The sequence below is a fragment of the Magnolia sinica genome, chromosome 4 (assembly GCF_029962835.1).
Source record: "Magnolia sinica isolate HGM2019 chromosome 4, MsV1, whole genome shotgun sequence".
NCBI classification, from domain to species: Eukaryota; Viridiplantae; Streptophyta; class Magnoliopsida; order Magnoliales; family Magnoliaceae; genus Magnolia; species Magnolia sinica.
Window position 1 is genome coordinate 8864345 of NC_080576.1, and position 6152 is coordinate 8870496.

Sequence of the window (6152 nt, forward strand, 5' to 3'; positions counted from 1 at the left end):
TTCATATCAGACCCCACAATACCAACGGATAGATCACTAAAAACTGGTCCCACTTGTACAAACAGAAAACCCGTCACAGTACGGTACAACCGGTGGGACCGAGCGTGTCTTTCAAGTGTCGGAAGCAAGTTGGCTCTTTGCATTGATAACGAAACAGTTTCAAGATATGCATGCAAGTTAAACAAATCAAGGGAACCTCATATATCTGACAAAAAAAAAATGGTGGGCCCACAGTATGGACGACTAAATAAGCATGGCTTTCATTTATGTGTCACTGACTTACATGCACAAGCTTCTACACTTTTCTTACTTTCCCTGTGTAGATATGATGTAAGCTAATTCGATAAGTGCTGTAGGTGGGTCCCACCAGGGTATTTTTATGGCATCCAACCTGTTTACAAGTAGCCCCACCGTGAAAGTTGCCCCAAAGGAGAGGTCGATCCAGTCTTCATGTAGGCCACCACCTCAATTTGGAGGATTTTGCAAAGTCGTCCATTGATTACTATGGTCGGGCCCACACCATGAATGTTCTACGTGCTGGTTAGGTGGGCCCCACCATAGAAATCAATGGACAAACATGTAAAACCTACAAATCCGAGTGGTGGACCACTCGGCAACCCGTAGAGAAGGATGGCCCTACGTGAATAGCTTGGTCTGCAAGGACCTGTAGAAGAACCTGCCTCATGTATGTCATTTGATCCCATACGGAGGATGATTTCAGGCGGGTAAAAGATAAAGGCGCTTGCTTCATGGGACCGGATTCACGCACGTGTATACGGAAAGCACCGTACGTACGTGTCATCGCTACACACGTGTCATACATGGATTAGATCTGAACTGTTCATTTGATAGCTCAGATAGTGAACGGCCTACCTGCCATACAGTATAAATCACGTTTTTTGGACAATCCCTACCCATAAGAAAATTCGCCGAAATTGGTTTAATGCAGGGGATCCCATTTTCTCAGCCATGGTCCTACAGCTTGTCCTTTTCTAAAGATGGTTAGCTGGCGGGGCCCTACATTTCAATTTTTCTAATCATCTGAGATCGTATGGTTCTTGTAGTGTCCAATATAACATTTGGCATTAGTGACTTTAATTAATTTTTTCTATTCAATTTCTAATCTAGGGATAGCCACTCCGGATGTCAAACACCGAATATTTGACATGCATTTACAGAGATCCTGACCATCCAAGTTACTAATATAATCTTAGGTGGAGTTTGTTCATCCCAATTGTCGCTAATTTATATGAAAGTCAATCAAAGTGAGTTACACGTGGTATGGATGGATTTGCATGGTGTATATGGAGATCTGCGGGAATATACAAAGAGGATCTTGCGATGGTATATCTAGAGCACATAGGGTGACATCACGTATCTATTACACAGCTGATCAAAAAATTATCGTGTAAAAGTAGTTTCAAGGCAGATGGCAAGAGCATAAACAAAGAAGGACATGTAATGTTAAGCATTTGTAGCAACCATTAGAATGTGGGAAGAATCCGAAGTAAGATTATAAATAACAAAGGAATTTAACATAAAGATTTTATCTCATACCAATCCAATCAAACTCAATATATCTTTCAAGTATCTTTTATTTCAATTGTCTTTTCAATGACATGTTATGTTACGTAATCACTCCACTTTTTTGCCCAATCAATTACACTTTTTAGTGTAATTATTTACCTTTCGTCTACTAATTCCTTCCATAGTATAATTCGTAGCATTAATCAAGTAGTTGATAATCTTATTGTAATTTGAATCTATACTTATAAATTGGATTCAGTATCCCATTCAGGAAGCTGTTTCGCAATTGTTCTCCATTATCAATTATAAGAAATCATTTCTCCATCTTTTATTTGCACTAAAAAGTTCTTTAGTACGAAAGGCAAAGGTGTAACCCATTATCAAAGGATGGACCTAACCCTTTGAATATGGCATGATCATATTTATACTAAGCAAGTGATTGAATGGGTGACCGATCTTATTCGATCTCGACCATATATTGAGTATCCGCTATCTCGGCACTTGGGGTCATAGTTGTTTGGTTTGATTTGAACAGGAAATTCAATTCTAATACACCCACATTGAACACGTGACAAAATTATTAAAAACAAGGAGCAACAGCACTATAGTCTTGTACCCGGGCTAACTAGGTTCTGATCTCGCTACGTCTGGACTTGGATCGGTGTCTCATTCTCGAAAACATGGATCGCATCAAATGGAATGTTTTCGATCGCATCAAATGGAATTCGATTTTATAATTAGGTACTCATTCGCTGTGTGTAGCCCGCCCGTGAGCCAGGGATCATGAAACCTTTCAACAAATGATGTTTGTTACACTGCCATAACCATGTGACATCCACACCGTAAAAGGTCATGATCGGGTCAGATCCATTGGGTACACGTGACCTGATGTGCCCATTGACAGCCCTAGCCAGCAGTCCAAATCTACTAGCTAGGCAGAATCAGATCAATGTGATCGTCTGGGACATGAGACCCGATTGAAGTACATGTGTGTCACGTGTATGTTCGACTAGACGCGGTTGCCACCATCAAATAAGCAATGCAAACGAAAAGCCAGGATCCAGCCAAAGGAGTCGAGAAAATGCGTTGGGGTAGGTATGGAGGGGGGACCAATTTGTAGCAGGTAGCTTTTACTTGTGCTTTTTAACGTCTTTGTTAGAGAAATGGAGAAAAAGACTCTTTATTCCAACGCCTTCTGCCAAGTGCACTCGTACGCTTTTCGCCTACTGCCAATGTCTACGTGATCCTAGCAGCTAAAATAACCAGGTAACAAGGCCGATCCTGTCCATTCATCTCGTGGGGCCACGAGATTACAGAAAAGATGGATAGCTTAAAGGCAGTGTTGTCCGTATCGATCAGGTTTTGCGAGATATGGGACGGATCATGAGAATCGGATTTGGTCCTGTCAGGAACTGGCCTGATGAGCGGCTTGGATCTCACAACTGAGCACATGAAGTTGGAGTAGGATGGATTTTTTTTTTTTGGTAGAGAGGTAATTTTTTACTATAGACCTGACCTATCATCTAATTTTTTTATTTGACCCAAACAAAATCTATCTTACTAATCTAGACATCTATCTGTACTCCTACCAATAAAGATAAAAATATTCCTACTTTTTACAACTACTTTACCTTAAAAATTAAGGATATATTTGTTAAAAACTCTCTTTCCGTGCCTGAAAATTTTACTTTGGTGACATAAGTTTTCAGCCACTAAAAAAAAAGCATAGAAAGAGAGTATCTACCGTGCTAATTTTTTCAACTTTTTCATCTGTCTATTTAAAAAGCCTCTTTTCTCCCACGCAAGACAATCTAACACTTGCAGAAGCTCGGGACTTTCACCTGGGCAGACCCCACAACGGTGGGCCATCTACCAAAGATCGCAATTGTTGAAAAACCACGTGTGCGATCCATGGGACCTAGATAGAGACAAAAATAAGAGTATACATTTTCTCTGGTGAAAAGTTCTCCGACGGTGAGGATCAAATGATGGTGTGATCTTTATGCAGCACATATCAGAGACTCACTGACACTGAACAAGTCCCAGCGCCCTTCCTAAAAGCACCGCAAAGGGGCGAACATGGAAAAAAAGAGGCTCGAGTAATGGACCAAGAAATCAATCTGAAAAGGCGAGGCCATGATTGGATTCAAACTCCCTTCAGTTTTTGCAGCTTTTCTCAGCGCACCTTAAAATCGTGAACTTTCTCAATCTAAAAAAGCATTTAAAGACACACCTAACACGTGCCAATGTGGCCGACATTGGAGAGATCCACCACGTTCATCAAGTTCGCCTCCAAGAGAATGTACTGTAGCTTGAAAATCAAGTCGGCCTATTCATCAGGTGGGTCAGATATGTAATTTGAATGCATGCCTCCACTTTTTAACATACATATGTAGCGCTTCTCATGAGTGGACTGGTCCGACTTTTGGGCTTAAGTAACATTAACCATGGACCCACTGGTCGAAAGGTCCGCGTCACAAATATATGTTGCATGTATGAGAACTTTTTTGAGTTTGGTTCTTGCATTCGCGCTGCTGGAGATGGGCATGCCTCGGTTCTGAGTACGAGCTTGCGAGGACTGCATGAAACAGAGGAGCATGTGGCTTTTTTTTTTTTTTAGGACTGGACGGTTTGTAGGCCTCTATATACCTACTCGTCATATGTGGACCCTTTTTTTAAAAAAATTAAAATCTTCAGCAGGCACGTACAAGATCACACCGGCAATAACATCGTTGTTATCGCCTCTGGTAATTTTGGGAGGAGAGAGATGAAAAGGGTAGTAAATAGGGGTTGGAAGAATGACATTCAAACAGCTTGAAAATTGCAATTCCTCTAGGTGAGACCCCGGCCTCACCCAAGATGGTGTGGCCCTTAACGTGGTGCCCACCTTGATGAATGTATTCTGTATCCACGCTGTTCATCCGTTTTTCAGCTTGATCCAAAACTTGAGTGGCCCATTAATGGTCAATCACCACTGTTTCCTATGGTATGGTTCACCTGATTGGTTTAACTTCATTTTTGGGATAATGCCCTGAAATGATATGGAAAATGGATACAGAACACATAAATCAAGGTGGGCCCCATGGTAAGGTTCGCACTGTCTTGGATAAGGCCGGGGTCACACCTAATCCGCTCCCAAGAATGCAACTCTCTCTCTCTCGCTGTGTACCGCCAGGATGAATTTTCATCCAATCCCATTTCAAAATGATGACCTGTCTACATTGGGTCCCACAATTTTATGACTTGAGAATGCCCAAGTAAGCATCACGGGGGTACATGGATAAAAGAGGATAGATTGCCATCTTCATCTCAAAAATAGCCATTGAATCCAGAAGTGGAGAGAAATTTTTTTAAATGAGATAAGGTAATTAATATTATTAATGAAAGTATGAATAAATTCTAAACCCTAAATTAGTAACTTTCACAAAATGGTAAACTTAAAAGTTAGTAACAATATTAAACAACTTCTAAACTAACTAAAACCCTTTCCCATGACTCGTATGAGGCCTTCAGCTATTCCAGTACTCTGAACCTATAACAGCCTAAAAATAAAAATAATTTCTTCTAAAAATAGTAAATTTTAACTTAAATTAACCCTTAAAACAACTTATTTTTCAAAAATTGTTCCGAAACCAATAGCCTTTAACATTGACCACTACGTAGAACACGTTGATAGCGCTCCATTCCAATGACGTACTATAGGCACGAAACAGGTAACCAACTGCAAAGTTACAACGGTTGAAGGCTATAGTGCATGTTTAGGCCTTTGATCGAACATTCTAACCCAATTTCAATCCCAACCATCCATGTGATTGTCTTTGACTTTCCCCTACATCAAACCCCCTCCACTTGAAAATTTAAAATTCTCTCTTAATTTAGACCAATAGTAGCCCATCCCATTGAGACACCTTCGTAGCGTGTCTTCTTTATTTTCAGTAGCAACTGATGGTGAAAGCATGCATGTCAGGTTGAAATTTTATATTTACGATGAAACTTTAAAAAATAAAATCTCACCCTTTGTTTCTTTACAATTCCTTGTATCTAGTGTTTCATAGTAAATATAAAATTTCATCGTAAATATAAAATTTCACCGTAAATATAAAATTTTATTTTTTATATTACAGCCACTGCAAACCTTTGATATATGTACTTTGGGAGTTGTGGAGGAGGTAGAATGGTGACGATGAGCTTAGAGCTTAACAGAATGATTATGAAAGTATCAATCCCCCAAGTCATCGAATCATCTATATCCACCGATCCATCCATCAATTGAGGTTTTGACTAATCATTCATTAATACACGTGGATCTAACAAGCAATTCAATGATGGACCCCTCTTGGTGTGATGGCATGTGTCGATACACATCTGGAGTAGTTGATCCATCCATGGATTCATGTCCATCTGGAGTAGTTGATCCATCCATGGATTCATCAAGAGATTCATTCATCTGCATACATCCATTCTTCTTCTGTCTTCAAAAGGCACTCCAACTGCATAGGTCTACTCTTTCACCTCCACAGGTTTGTTGACTAAACTTTTGGCATGGTTACTAGAGCACAAACTGATAGATTGCAAGCCCCCCCATAGTCGTGAGCCATTTGTCACCACGATTATATTTGGAATTC